This window comes from Felis catus, chromosome D2 (genome assembly GCF_018350175.1).
Source record: "Felis catus isolate Fca126 chromosome D2, F.catus_Fca126_mat1.0, whole genome shotgun sequence".
NCBI classification, from domain to species: Eukaryota; Metazoa; Chordata; class Mammalia; order Carnivora; family Felidae; genus Felis; species Felis catus.
In genome coordinates this window covers 12,892,388-12,907,695 of record NC_058378.1, presented here as the reverse complement: position 1 = coordinate 12,907,695, position 15,308 = coordinate 12,892,388, and the positions used below count along the sequence as shown (strand labels likewise).

Below are 15,308 nucleotides of genomic sequence, written 5' to 3'. Positions count from 1 at the left end.
TGCTAGATCATCCATGGGCCAATGAGTTGTTTCTTGAGGAGCGTGGTGGAAAGAGAGCTGGATTTAGAGCTAAGAGACTAAATCTCCAGTCTTGGTACCCTTAATCACTAGCTCCAAGGCTTGAACAAACCTTTCACATTTCTGGGCCACATATGCAAAACAAGGGCTTGAGCAGAATGGTTTTTGATGTTCCTTTAGTCTTAACATCCTACAATGCCTCAAGACCACCGATATGCCCTATCCATCGTCTCCTGCACACACGCCCTGAAGCCATTGAGCCCCTAATGGGAGTTCAGTCATAGTAACTTGGATGTCAGTTCATTTATTATTTAACCGAGGAAAAGGAAAGAAACTTCTCCTCTTCCAAAGGGGCCAGTGTTAGCAGAGATCGTCTTAAATTCCCTGAGTTTCAAAACTCTGCAGAGCAAGCTGAAAGATTACTTAGCAGCTAGCAAAGTTGAAGGGAATGATCTTAGTGTGTAAGTTCTGTCAACGTGTATAAAGTATTACTTGAATAGTTCCAGATGAACAATAGTTGTAACTAATTCTGGAAATGGCCGTATCCCATGCCATCCAGTGACGGAGCCTGAAAGAAGACCTTGAAATAAGATCTGGATCTTTGGCAAATGATCTCAGAGGCCCCAGGAACACTGGAGTCAAGGCCGTCTCAGATTATGTGTTCAACCTAAACACCAATTTGCTGACACAGAGTGATCCTGAGGCTTTATCTATGCTGGAGAGATACCCTGTGGGTTTCAAGCAACCTAATGATAATACCTGCCATGTCACAGCTTTGCATCTTCGAAGCATGGAAGCCACCGCACAAATTTCCCTCTACCTTTCTGGGCTGGTCCTATGTACAATTCTGTGCATGCTGTTCCTTGACATTTCTCTGCTTTATGCACTGTGGATGCCCTGAAACACTCAGGAAAACATACCGATTATTCACCCGACCAACCAACAATTAATAAACCATCTCGTGGCCTTAAAGTACTTTCCTTTCTTGACCTCCCTATCCAGCACTTGGCACCATCGTCATTCTCTTCTAGAACATGTTTCCACCTGATTCTGTGGTGCTTTCTTCTATCCAGTCCTCTCCTCGGTGGCTCCTGCTTAGTCTCTACCTCTGGCTCCTCTTCTTCCTTCTGCCTGTCCACTCTCAGTCTCCCATGTCCATTCTCGGTTCTCAACCCTTCCCTCTGAAGGTCATCTCCCTGGATAACCTCGTCCCATCCCAGTGTATGATCAGCATCCTGATGTGTAGCGCCCTGAGGTCTCAGAGAGGTCACAGCCCTCTCTCAGACCTCAGTTGCCACGTACTGGATTCACACCAGGATGAATCCCACCCCTGCCCCGCAGAACAGCTGTGTGAATGTGGACTAGTGACTTGAGCTTCAGCTTCCTTATCTATACAATGGGGAGAATTGAATGCACCTCATGGTGTTGTAAAAAGCATTAAAGAAGTTGGTTTTGCAAAGTGATTGGCACATGGTAATCACGTGATCTGTGTTCTCTGTAACTTTTATTCGAATGATTGAGCGTTTTTTTTTTAATTTTTTTTTTCAACGTTTATTTATTTTGGGACAGAGAGAGACAGAGCATGAACGGGGGAGGGGCAGAGAGAGAGGGAGACACAGAATCGGAAACAGGCTCCAGGCTCCGAGCCATCAGCCCAGAGCCTGACGCAGGGCTCGAACTCACGGACCGCGAGATCGTGACCTGGCTGAAGTCGGACGCTTAACCGACTGCGCCACCCAGGCGCCCCTGATTGAGCGTTTTAACTTGCATACTCTATTAGCACACTTCTCCTGTTTTTGCAACAACAGCACAACCCCTCTAATGATTCCTATTTCTCTTAGTGGTATCACCTGCCTTCCCATGTTCTAGACTCCAGACTCTGAGGTCAACTTTGAGCCTCTTTTCTCTTTTGCCCCTATATCTAATGAACCACCAAGCCCCACCCCTCAGTTCAAATCTGGCCCTTCCTCTCCATATCTAGCCCTAATAGCCTGATTTGCATTGATTATTGTCTGGTTCCCTAACCAATCTTTCTCGCTCTCGTGTTTTTCTTACTGCCAACCCATCCCAGACCTGTGGAAATGTTCATCTTGGCACCTAGCTGTAATTACACACTTCACTGGTCCCAAACAAACTTCCACTGACTCACGCTTCTTGCTCAACACAAGGCAATTCCTCAAAGTAACATTCAGGTTCCTACACGGTAGGGTTGAGGTTTGGCTCAGACGGTGTGAGGGGGTGGGGAGAGGGCGGCCCTCCGGATGGCATGATAACGCGTCAGCTCAGGGTGGGAGAAAATGTGAGTCACCTGCTTGTTCTCAGTAAGCAGCAGAGAGTATATAAAGAGAATGGGTAACTCCGTGCTAAATAGCAAAAAATACCAAAAGTCACACGGGCATGAATAACATTCAATCACAATTTATCAAGCATTTTCTAAAGTCCCAGATCCTATGGCTGGGTGTCGGGGATGTGGTGAACGTAAGTAATACAGTCTTTGCTCTCAAGGATTTAAGATCAGAGAGACAGACGGGTGAGTCGATGGCCATTGGAACACAGTGTGAACCCCACTGAGCTCTTTGGTGGGAATACAGAAGGATGTCACCCGTGCATGCGGGGGTTGGCGGGGTGGGGGAACCGTCTTAGGAGGAAATGACATCTTAGTTGAGACAGAAGCATGAAGACTCAGTCAGCCAGGTGAGGGTAAAGGGGCAGGGTGGGGAGGGGGTGTTTCACGGTGAGGGGATCCCCTGGGCCCACCGAGACACAGACAGACCCTGCTGCTGTAGGGCTGAGGCTTCGCTGGGGGCAGACGTAAGGGGTGTTGAGAGATAAGGGGTAAGCAGGGGGTGGACTAGGAAGAACTGTCTTCACCATCATAAAAGGGTTGGAGTTTATCCTGGCGGTGAAGGGGAGCTTCTGATCAGGGAAGCGTCTCATCAGATTTTCTTTATTCTCAGAAGCTGAGAAAAGAGCCAGGAGTTTAGTTGGGAAGAGGCTCCGTACATCAATAATTAGAACTCAAAGAATTTCAGATTAATTTCAGTGGTTCTGTTTCAGCAATGATTTCAATTTCAAGACGTTTCATTGGACTCGGTTCTTTACCTCTGACCCTTGCGGTTCATAAGTAACAAAAGTAGTCATCAACTGATTTATGTGCTGTTGTCTAAATAAATGTTTATTAGGGTCATAATTATGGGCTGTCAGGGTCAGAAAGGACCTGCTTGAAAATGAAAGCACGGGTGGACAGAATGGTGGATGCTTCTTTTTTTTTTCTGGGTGACTGCCTTAATTTAGCTCTGCCTGGCCTCTGTGGCTAACCCCGAGGCGGAGGCATAATGCCTAGAGGGGGACATTGAGGAGGCCTGTAGGCCCGGCCCGGCCTGACACCCCCCTTCTCAGGGAAATGAGGCTATGGTGAGCTCTCCACAATGAACCCAAAGCAGCTTCACTTGGCAAGAGTTGGGAATGAGCGGGAGGGGTCAGGCGTCCCCAGAGAAGGGAACCCAGGCCCCATTATGTAAATAGATACCACCCCCTTTAGCCCAATTTTGAAAGATAGAGATACAATCACCCCTCCAGGTCCAGACTCAAAGGCTGCCTTAATAGAATCTGGCCCTATGCTGTATATGTCATTAGGAAAATAAATCTATCTTGATGGCTTAGTCATTACAGAAGCGACAGTAGCATAATGCAACAGCCCTTGGAAAGGTTATTAGTCACAGAGTGGAGATGACTTAGATTTGATTACTTCCCACGGGGAAGGTTGAAGAAATGGCTCCCTCAAACCCCAAGTATTTTTTTTTAGGGTTACTGGAAATTTCAATGTCACCATTATCCTACAATAACCGGTGTTACCTGTTATTTGTATAACACTGAGATTTTATATATTATAGCTATGATTATCCCCATTTTAGGTATGAGGAGCCAGAGGTCCCTCAACAGAGAGGTTAAGTAACTTGCTCAGTGTTGCACAGCAGATAAGTGACGGTTCCAGAGTGAACCCAGCAAATTTCTGACAAGAGCTTGCACTATAAAATATTACTTGCCCATGAAATATCACTGTTGTGTGGATGAAATTTTAGAAAGAGAGGTAGTTTATTCACTTATTAGATTGGCAAAGACTGGGAGGCTGAACGATGTCCAAGGTGAGGAGGTGGGGAAAAGTGTGCTCGGCTACCCCGTGTAGACAAAGTGTTGGGTATCCATTCTTCCTTTCCAAGCAGGAGTCAGAGGTGTTCAGGGAGCCACCCGTCTCCAGCTCTGGAATGGAATCTGAGTATGTAAAGCCACTGCTTTCACACTATAACATGAACTTTGTTTGGCCAGTCATAGCCCGTGTCTTCCCAAAACATGAAATCGAGTAAAAATAGTATTATACTTTTCATCTGGAGTACTGGTTTATGCGAGAAAAAGAAATATCTTTATTATTTAAGCTAATCTGTGTTGGGATTGTTGTTCCTTCACAGCTGAAAGCTCCTGGGTGACTCACTAAAAGTGTGAACTTTTATTTATTTATTTTTTTTTTAATTTTTTTTTTCAACGTTTATTTATTTTTGGGACAGAGAGAGACAGAGCATGAACGGGGGAGGGGCAGAGAGAGAGGGAGACACAGAATCGGAAACAGGCTCCAGGCCCTGAGCCATCAGCCCAGAGCCTGACGCGGGGCTCGAACTCACAGAGCGCGAGATCGTGACCTGGCTGAAGTCGGATGCTTAACCGACTGCGCCACCCAGGCGCCCCTAAAAGTGTGAACTTTTAAAAGTGTGCAATACTTCTGGAGGGCAATCTGACTATATGTGTCAAAATCCAACTAAACATACTCAGTAATATCACTTCTAGGAATATATCTCGAAGAAGGAAATGGCTGTATGGGCAGGGTAAAAGGATGTTCATGCAATCAATATTTTTAAGAGTGAAAAAGAAAGAAACGACCTAAATAATCGTCAAGAAAGATCATATATAAACTATGTTGTGTTCCAGAGTCTGTGCAACAAAACACTATGCAATCAGCAACATGATGGGATTTAGAAAGCAGTGAATTGTTCACATCCTGTCTCAGCATAAAAGACACGAACAGGAAATTAGTCAAGCCATTGAGTTTCAATGAAAAGTTAAGATGTGTGTGTTTTTCGCAACCACTGATGCATAATTGATAGAGTCAAAGATCATCACTAGATGCTAAAACCATTGGGTAAAAGGTTGTAGGAGGAGGTTGTCACTTGGTCTCCAAGGATCTCCCTTGAGGTTATTTATTGATTACAAGGGGGGAAGTCACCACTATATTGAAGAGATCTGGCAGATGCTACTTAACCAAGTGATGAGACTTTGTAATCCCAACAGAGACAACGAACCCCACGATGTGATGCGCTGTAAAGTACCGACCCCACTTAGGTCATATTCTTGTCAGAAAGATTTAACCAGAATCTAGTCAATCTACGCAAGTTCAGATTATAGGCCATTCTACAAGACAATGGGCTTTGATTCTGAAAAAACTGTCACAAAAGAAAAAAATAAGGCAGGAAAGAATATTCTGGAACACCACCGTCCAATAGAAATACGAGAGCCATATATGCAATTTAAAAAATTTACATTGCCACATTAAAAATAAAAGAAACAGGTAAAATTAATCTTAGTCATTTAAAATGGTAATTATTAATTAATAAGTTCAACAAATAATTTTAATTTTATATCTTTAGTCTAATATATTCAATGTATTAACACTTCAATATGCAATCAGTATACGGGATTACCAGTGAGATAGCTTGCGTTAGTTTGTGTGTGTGTTGAGTTTTTAGTACCATGTACATTTCAAGCCACATGTCAAGCACTCAATAGCCACATGGCCAGGGGCTTCCATATTGGATGGCTCAGTTCTAGATTACAGAGGATTAAAGAGATGTAATAACCAGATGAAATGTGGGAACCTGTTTTGGAACAACAACAAAAATAGCTCTAAGGGAGATTGTGGGGGTAACCGGGGCAATTTATAGACTGCATGTGGTATAGACTGTGTATTTTTAATATTAGTATATATTCATTAAAGTCCTTGAGTAATAACTATACTCAGTTGTGCAGGAGAATAGTGTCATGCTTAGGAGGTATATGCTAAATTGCTTGGGTGTAAGGTCTGATGTCTGTAACTTACTTTCAAATGGCTTGACAAATCACAGACCGTAAATAGACAGAGAGCAAGCAGATAGAGATACAGAGAGTGAGCAAGTGTTAATAATTGGTGAATCCGGGGAAAGGATGGTCAGATGTTTGAACAACCATGCTTTGTTTCAACTTTTTGAAGGTTTGAAAGGTCTGAGAGAAAACACAGATTCTAATCATGATGATGATGATCCTGCTGGGCTTTATAGTCTACGGTGTATTTTCACATATATTGTTAATTGGATCCTTTCAGAAGTCTGTGCAGGTAGATACAGATGGTATATTTTATCTTTGTTTTATAGTCAATGAAAACATTTCTTCACGTGCCAGGCACAGTACATACATTTGCTCTCCTAATTTCTGCAGGAGCTCCCAGAGACAGGCTGAGTCTCTCCCCTTCACCAGAGCTCACCCCTGAGGCTCTGGGAGGACAGAGGACAGTCAAGATCCCCAACAAGAAAGTCCCAGCCTGACCTGACCTCCTTTCTCTCTTCGCTTCCTGTTTGTAAGCCCTCTTGGACGGATGCAGAAATGGAAGCCCAGAGACGTTAACTAACTTGTACAAAGTCACACAGCTACTAAGGGGCAAAGCCAGAATTCAAGCCAGACTTCAGTCTCCCATTCCAGGGCTCTTTCTTCACAGCACCCAAGCCACCTGTGGATCGGCCCTCCTGCCTGAACCTCCGCTCTGAAGTAGGTTCAGGCTCTGACGGTGACTCACATGAGAAGAGGTCTTGGCTCAAGGGCCCTCAGCACAGGAAGTTAATCGAGCTATTGAAGTTGAGCCAAGGAAAGGCCCATAAGCTCAGAGATCGCCTCGCCAGAGAGAAGCTTTATAAAAACAAAAGCACAGCCACATCAACTAAATCATCTGATGCTCTGATTAAGAAGCATGAGTGGCCACCCCATGTGATCTGTGATGTGATCTGTGCGCTCCAGCCCCGGAGACAAGATCGGGCACAGATTTCTGCCTTTGGGGTAGGAGGATGGTATTCAGGCAGGATTACATTTGTGGGGCTGGGGAAGGGTGAGGTGATGTGGGAGGGAGGGATGGGGCCTTTCAGGCCTCCAGTCTCACAGCTATGCTGCATCTTTTTTTAAAGCAAATATAATTCGGTTTTCAGTGAACTTTAAATGAAATCTAAATTTTCAATGGAAATTAAAATTTGTCATTTAGTTTTAATTATTTAAAAAACCGTGTGCGTTACTGAAAGTCTTAGGAGGGAGAACAACGAAGTCATGTGTCAAAATACTCAAATAAGGAGAAAATAGCAACCATAACAGGAATCTAAGGGAACGGTGAGTTTTGCATCAGAACAGACTCAGTGCAGTGAGGACTTCCAAAGAGGGCTTGATAGACTCCTTCCTTCAAGGACCACCCCCTTCTCTCCCTTTGATGAGGGGATTCCAGCAGGGATCCACCAGGTAGCTGTAAAGCAAAGAAGGTCATCTATGGAGGGTTGACCTTGAACCCCAAAGCACTTCTTGAACTGCTAGAAGGGGCTGCCCGGCTGTTCTGGAGATCGCAGGGTCCCGGTATACTGGGGGCAGCCAACCTCTCAGCCCTGGGGAAAAACGTGCACACGGGAGCAGCCGGGCACGCGCCCCAAGCCCCTCCCTCTGACTGTGGCAAGACCTGTGTTTAGGGGTTACACCTGCCTCTTTTCAAATAGCTTCTCAGTTGAAGATTCTGCAGCGACTGTCAATCTAGACCCTGAATCCAGGAATGTTCATAGTTAGTGCTGAGCGCGCATGACGGGACAGAGATTTAATCAGAGACCCGGTTTAGGGTGATGTTGGCGGTGGCGGTGAAGCCTGACGGTAGACACCAAACCCTTAGCAGAGTGGTCCTGGAGGAGCGAGTCCGGGTAAGCAGCCAAGATCTACCATTCAGACAGCCCGCGTGGGCCTGACTGGTGAGTGAATTCTGCAGAACTCTGTCTGCATCCTGAACTGGTCAGGCCTGCCTGTGACCTTCATCCAGACCTGTCTGGAAGGGACCGGGACAGAAGAGTGGCAAAGCCAGCGGTGAAGGACTGTCCGGAAGCTCTCCCACGTGCTCTCTCTGGACTGGCCAACCAGCACGTCTTCTCCGTCGTTCAGCTCGAATCCCCCCCAGGCTTTTGGTGGTGGTGTTTAATCTGAGTCTTTACCTTGCTGAGCACTAGGACACATAGGACTTATGCAGCCAAGAGCTGACAAAAAGGGGGTCCCTACACGGGCGCTTGGTGATCCTGTAGCCCAGAAGGGTTTGCTCTCCCCCTGAGACCCCATACCCCCTGAGTCCCGAGGTGCTCAATCAGCTCCCAGGGCTGGGAGAACCTTGTGTGCCTGTCTCAGAGCCGAGTCCTCGGAGCTGGAGGTATTGAGTGCGAGGAAAGCCAGAGGGGCCTCAGCCAGTCAACCCGTAGACTTGATGTTGGCCAGCGCATCTTGTGACTTCCGGTATCAAAGATTTCTCCCGCTGAAAGGAAGGGCTGGAGCTTCCACGGCTCAGAGGCACTCAGTGGAATGCTCTGTTCTATTTTAGTGACACAATGGTCACATTATCCTTAAAACGAAGAAAATGCACTTGGGGCGTAATAATACTGCTTCCCTTGCGTTCTGTCCCATTCTTCCTTCCTGCCCTTCACCGCACCCTCCCCTACTCTTTGCTCTATTTTTATTGATGTGAAATTTATAGAACAAACAATGAACCGTTTTTAAAGCATATGACTCAGTGGCATTTCGTGCATCACAGTGTTGTGCAACCATCACCTCCGTCTAGTTTCAAAACTTTTTCATCACCCCAGAACATCCCTGAAGGCATGAAGTGGCCTCTGTGGCTTCCCCTCCCTGTCCAGGCATGGCAGGAACCACTCATCTGCTTTCTGTCTCTGGGGATGTGCCTCCTCTGGACATTTCATATAAACGGAAACGTGCAGTATGTAACTTCTTGTGTCTCATATCTGTCACTTCATGTTATCTTTTTGAAGATCATCCAAGTTGTAGCAAATAACAGTACTTCATTCTTTTTAAAAAATATTTATTTATTTTGAGAGGGGGAGGGGCAGAGACGGAGGGAGAGAGAGAATCTCAAACAGGCTCCGCGCTCAGCGTGGAGCCCGACGCGGGGCTTGATCCCACAACCGTGAGGTCGTGAGCTGAGCTGAAATCAAGAGTCGGACGCTTAGCCCACTGAGCCATCCAGACAGCCCCAGTACTTCATTCTTTATGACCAAAGAGTATTCCGCTTTGTGGGTGTAGCAGAACTCAGGCAGTCATCCGTTGATGGGCATTTGGGTCTTTTCCACCTTTTGGCTACTATGATTAATGCTGCTACAAACATTCATGCACACGTTTCTGGGTAGATGTATGCTCGCATTGCTCTAGGGCCATATGGTAACTCTGTGTTTAGCATTTTAATCAATTGCAAAACTGTTTCCCAAAGCTGCTGCATCATTGGGCACGGCCACCAGTACAGTCGGAGGGTCCCTCGCCCTCTTATCCAGTGAAACAAAACAAAACCAGCGAAACAATCTGCTCATCCTAAAGCACGGCGGCTGCCAAGGGCCTCTCCAGAACCAAGTGCGTTTCCTAACAATGATTCACAAAGCAGCTCTGGTAAAAGGTGAGCCTAAAACAAACACACCCAGCTGGTCCACAAGCTGCCCACAAAGGCGGAAGAAGCTGGTCTGTCCGCCGCGTCAGGGAAAGAGACTCTAGTGAAGTTGTTCTGCTCCTGTGCAAGCCCCACCCCCCACCACGGTCAGCTGCTCTTTGCCCCCATTCGAACGGGTCCATCAGCAGGTCAGCTTGGCCAGCCCCCCACTGAGCATGGACCGCGTGCCTCCCCAGCTGGTGGGAAGACGCGTGGAAGAGGAAAGAGGTCAGGTGCAATTCAAGGAGCATGCGGCGATGTGGACAAGCCTGGAGCAGCACGGAAAGGGGTGGCAGTTTAGAGCTGGAAAGGACTTTGTGATCTCAACTCCAAGTCAGGCACGAGGTCAAAGTTGAAGAAACGAAGGTCACTCCGGTTCAGGGAAGCCAAGGTGAGAAATCGGGTCCTGCTACGTCTGTGTTCCCAGACCTATAAGGTCCTATAGACCTCCTATAAGGTCCTATAAGGCTCACCTGGGGAGCTGGTAAAATGCAGATCCCCTGGCCAGGCCAACCAGACCCGACTATCGGGGGACAGAGGCTGTGCTTTTAGTGGGTCTGATCAGGAAACTTGGGGAAGATGCCACTCATTGTGAAGAAAATGATAAAGCTGATATAGCAGCAGCAAAGTTGCCTAGTTCTTGATTTCATTGCTGATATCCCCTTGCATTGGAGTGAAAATGTGAAGTCATCATGTTTGCATGCTATGTGGTTTCTGTTAGTCTGCCTTAGGTTCTGATGGTCCCATGATTTAGATAGTCCCAGCCTATGGGACGCACACCTGCGTGCACGCACACGCACGCACAGAATGCATGGTGAGTTGCCCATCTCCTTTAAGCCAGATTATAGCAACTAACCTCACTGTTCTGCACCTCGCTTTTAAAAAGGAAAAAAAAAAAAGAGGGTGCCTGGGTGGCTCAGTTGGTCAAGTGTCTGACTTTGGCTCAGGTCATGATCTTACAGTTCATGACTTCGAGCCCCATGTTGGGCTCTGTGCTGACAGCTCGAACCTGGAGACTACTTCTGCCCCTCCCCCATGTGCACTCTGTCTCTCTCAAAAATAAATACTAAACACATAAATAGAAAAGAAAAAAATATTTTCTTTAAAGATTTCTTTTCTTGTTTATTTTTTGAGAGAGGGACAGAGTGAAAGTGGGGGAGGGGCAGAGAGAGAGAAAGACAGAATGTGAAGCAGGCTCCAGGCTCTGAGCTGTCAGCACAGAGCCCGACGCGGGACTTGAAGTCGCGAACCGTGAGATCATGATCTGAGCCAAAGTCGGATGCTTACCCGACGGAGCCACCCAGGTGCCCCAAAAGAAAAAAAAATTAAGTGTGGTGTCTAATCTGATGAAAATTAAAAAAAAAAAAAAGCCCGTAGGGGTGCCTGGGTGGCTCCGTCGGGTAAGCACCCAACTTCGATTCAGGTCATGATCTCACAGCTAATGAGTTCAAGCCCCACGTTGGGCTCTGTGCTGACAACTCGGAGCCTGGAGCCTCCCTCTCTCTCTGCCCCTCCCCAACTTGCACTCAGTCTGTATCTCAAAAATAAATAAAACATCAAAAAATATTTTAAAGACTCTGTGGTAGATATTTTTAAAATCCTGATTTCACAGATAAAGAAACTGAGATTCTGTGAGTCTCAGATACTTGCTCAAAGTCATGAGTCTAGTCCCTTACTGGCTGTTATGGGTTGAACTGTGTCCCCCTCAAAAGATTATAATGGTGTCCTAACCCCCCCCCCCCAGTACCACACAGTGTGACCTTATTTGGAGACAGGCTTTTTCCAGAAGCAGTTGAGTTGAAATAAAATCATTAGGGTGGACCCTAATCTAACATGACTGGTGGTCCTTATAAAAAAGAGAAATTTAGATCCAGACATGCACACGGGAAGACCACCATGTGAAGACAGAGGCAGAAACTGGGAAGATGCTTCTACAAGCCAAGGATTGCCAAAGATGGCTGGCAAACAGCAAGAAGCTACGGGAGAGACATAGAACAGACTCTCTCCCGCCAGCCCTCCTAAGGGACCACCCTGCCAACAATCGATTTCAGACTTCGGAGCCTCAGAGCTGTGACACAGTACATTTCTGTGGTTTAAAGCCACACAGTGTGGGACTTAGCACGGCAGCCCTACACTGGCTGAACTGAGAGGCAAACCTGGGCCTGTCCACACCTAATTAAAGTGCACCCGTCACTGCACTGTGACCACTTCAAAGAGCCCAGAGTGTAATGGGGGAAAGATGTGAGCAGATGAGCACCTGACTGTTCCACACAGCTCTACGCAAAGACCATGAGAGCACAGCGTAGGGAGTGGCTGGGAATGGTTAGAGGCGGTTTCAAGCGGGTGGCGCCTGGACGTGGCCTGTGTGCTCAAGTTGGTTCCAAGGTCATGGTCTAAACACAGTACAGCAAGCATAGATCTCAAGACACACACAGATACGCACACCCGTGCGCATGCACACACACACACACACACACACACACACACACGCGCACACACACACACACTAATACACACATGAACAGTACCATGGACAGCGGAAAGAGAAGCCCCAAAAGGCAAATACACTGAGTCCAAGCCCCATTCTAGCTCTTGGACAAGTCACATAGTCTCCCAGGTCCTTAGTTACTCCTGTAAAATGGGGATAATAAATAGTAAACCTGCCAACCCCAGAGCGTGGTAAAGGACCAGACGCCCATTTATGGTCCATTTATACGGTTTATGTGTGGGAAATGGGAAAGGGTGGCTTGCCTTTAGGTAGCGGTTTCCAAACTTGGGTCAGTCCGGTGAGTTGTTGAAATCTACAGATTCCAGGTTGCCTCTCCCAGAGCCTCTGATTCAGTGGCCTGAGGTGCTGCCACGGAGTGCGTGGGAAAACACACTCTCCAAGGGACTGTCACGGGCTGCCAGGGGGAAGGTTCTAGATAACTGCCGAACACCCAGGCAAACATGCTGTTGTGGGTCGTGGGTTCAGGGAGCTCATGTGTGCTGGCACAACCAGACACATACTTTGTCAGGCCCAGGGCAAAAATGAAAATTCAGGGGCCCCTTGCTCAAAAATTGAGGATTGTAAGAGCAACACCAGAGCATTCAACTCGGCACAGATTCTTCTGAGTGTGGTTCCTGCGCTGAGTTAGAGCAGAAGCTGCTGGAGGCCTCAGTGGTGATGCCCACATTGGGGGAAAAAGAGCTCAGAGGATGCCCGCTAAAGCCAGTCTGATGCGGAGTCTTTCGTTTTATTGGCTAAAAGCACCTTGGGATTTTGGAGATGGTGTAGCATGGTCCAGACAAGTCAGCCTAAAAGACAAAGCCAAGGACCCTCAAGGCTCATGTCCAACGATCCAATTACAGGGCCTTCCCCCATGTCAAATTCTGCAGCCAGTCCCACGGGTTTCCATTGTGCTATAATTCAGACAGACACACAAGTACAGTAGCAACTGTGCAAATAGTCCCGAGCGGGCAGGGTGCTGCTCACCACATTCATTACTTTTGTCACGTTTCCAACATACTCTTGGTGCCAGAGATCACGGGCCCCTGACTATTCCGAAGGGTCTATTTCCTTTCTGTCGCGTGCAGCAACGCTGACAGGTGAGCACAAGAGTGGCAACTCGGTAATTGGATTCACACTCTGATGTTGTAACAACTGCTGCCTGAGAACAGGTCACGGCGAAAACACATTCTTCCACTGAATTCAAATAACCTAAGCAATTTGTTGTCCCTTCTCCTTCCAGAGGGGGGAAAAAAGATGATATAAATGTTGAATGCATATGTGCATGTATGTATGAATGTATGTATGTATGAAAAGGTGTATGAATGCATGTGCATGTATGTATACGTGTGTGTGTGCATGTGTGTAGGTATATGTGTATGTGCAATATATGTATATGTGTGTATATATAAATATATACGCATATGTGTAAACATATTTAGGTACATTGTATCCATAAAACTAACAAGAGTTATGGTGACTATGAAGGCAACTTTAGTCAGTCAATATTTATTTGGGGGGAAAATAATGTATTAGAGAGGCTATCAACTCAGTTCGGAGAAAACTATCACCTTGTATGGGGAAAACTGGTTTCCTCCATGTCTGCTTATGATGCGGGACTTAAATCACGTCTGTACGGACCTCAACCTCCCTTTCCCTCCCCTGCCTCCCCCCCTGCATATTTGCCAAGTCACAAGGTTCATAAAGCATATTTCTCCCTCATGCAAAGAAATAGGGAAGGGCGTCTGGGTGGCTTCGTGGGTTAAGCATCCGACTTCGGCTCAGCTATGATCTCACAGTCAGCAAGTTCGAGCCCTGCATCTGGGTCTGTGCTGACAGCTCAGCACCTGGAGCCTGCTTCGGATTCTGTGTCTCCTTCTGTCTCTGCCCCTTCCCGGCTCGTTCTCTGTCTACTTTGTGCATGAGGCTGATGATGCCTGATTCAGAGGAACCGGATATTGAGACAAATAGCTCAAGAGCATGAAAGACACTTGTAGGTCTTTCCTTGTGTTAAATAGAGGGTTGCCTGACATATAGCCACACCAAGGCCTCACACAGATATAGAGTCAGTAGTATCTCAGGCCGTTTACCATTTTACTTTAACAACATGTCAAAGATGCATCCTGAAAAAGTATGAGGAAACCGTATGCCCATTTATTTTACTTCACGTCAACCGGCCATCATTGGGTTTGGTCCTTGTGTCGTCTAGGGGTACCAACTCTTCAGCAAGAAAGAGAGACTGAAGTTCTGGCCATTTTAGGAGAAAATAACTCATTTTTTGGAGAATTGTCTAGGGGTACCAACCCTTCAGCAAGAAAGAGAGACTGAAGTTCTGGCCATTTTAGGAGAAAATAACTCATGTTTTGGAGAAGCCTCGAAAACCAAAACCTACAAAATCATGGTCGGTATGACTGCATGTCTAACATGAAAATAGAATAAGAGAGAAAGCAAGACAAAATATTAAGATCCATTAAACGCAACTGCTGGGTTTTTTCCTGAAAATCAGACTGGCTGTTTTAATTTCCCTCTCTGACTCTGAACTCAACAAAGGCAGGGCTGTTCCCACGTTTCTGAAGTGCAGGCTGTTGCTTGCAAGATGGACCCTGACGTCTCCAAGCTTGCATCCGACACAGGTAACGTTCAGAGGGTGGAAGAATGAATTAACAGTGGCATGAAGAGAAAGCTTGGGGACTGGGGAGAGTGGTGATCGCCCGACACTGCGAACATCCGTCATGCCACCGAGGTGCGTACTTTACGATGGTTACAATGGTAGTTTTTATCTTTCATGTATTTTATCACAATAAAACAATTAATGGGTGCCTACCAGGCACTGATTCAGAAATGGAAATGGAGAATAAAAACCTCGAGGCTTAAAAAAAATTAATAAAAACAAAAAAGGGGGGCGCCTGGGTGGCTCAGTCGGTTGGGCGTCCGACTTCGGCTCAGGTCATGATCTCGCGGTCCGTGAGTTCGAGCCCCGCGTCGGGCTCTGTGCTGACAGCTCAGAGC

At 46.6% G+C, this 15,308-nt stretch overlaps 2 long non-coding RNA genes across 3 annotated transcripts in view; one reads left to right on the top strand and one right to left on the bottom strand.

The window, feature by feature from the left end:
- LOC123380742 overlaps window positions 1-15,308 on the bottom strand; it is a 49,816-nt gene that overhangs the window by 15,176 nt on the left and 19,332 nt on the right. The window contains exon 3 of one of the 2 annotated variants that reach the window (XR_006586867.1): window positions 2,421-2,978. The exons of the other annotated variant lie outside the window; for it this stretch is intronic. This is a non-coding gene — a long non-coding RNA (uncharacterized LOC123380742). Of the gene's footprint in view, window positions 1-2,420; window positions 2,979-15,308 lie in introns of those variants that run through there. 2 annotated transcript variants of the gene reach the window in all.
- On the top strand, window positions 2,405-9,102 carry LOC109492980. Its single transcript, XR_002147008.3, has 3 exons — window positions 2,405-2,496; window positions 6,314-6,436; window positions 6,538-9,102. It is a non-coding gene; the product is annotated as an uncharacterized LOC109492980 (long non-coding RNA).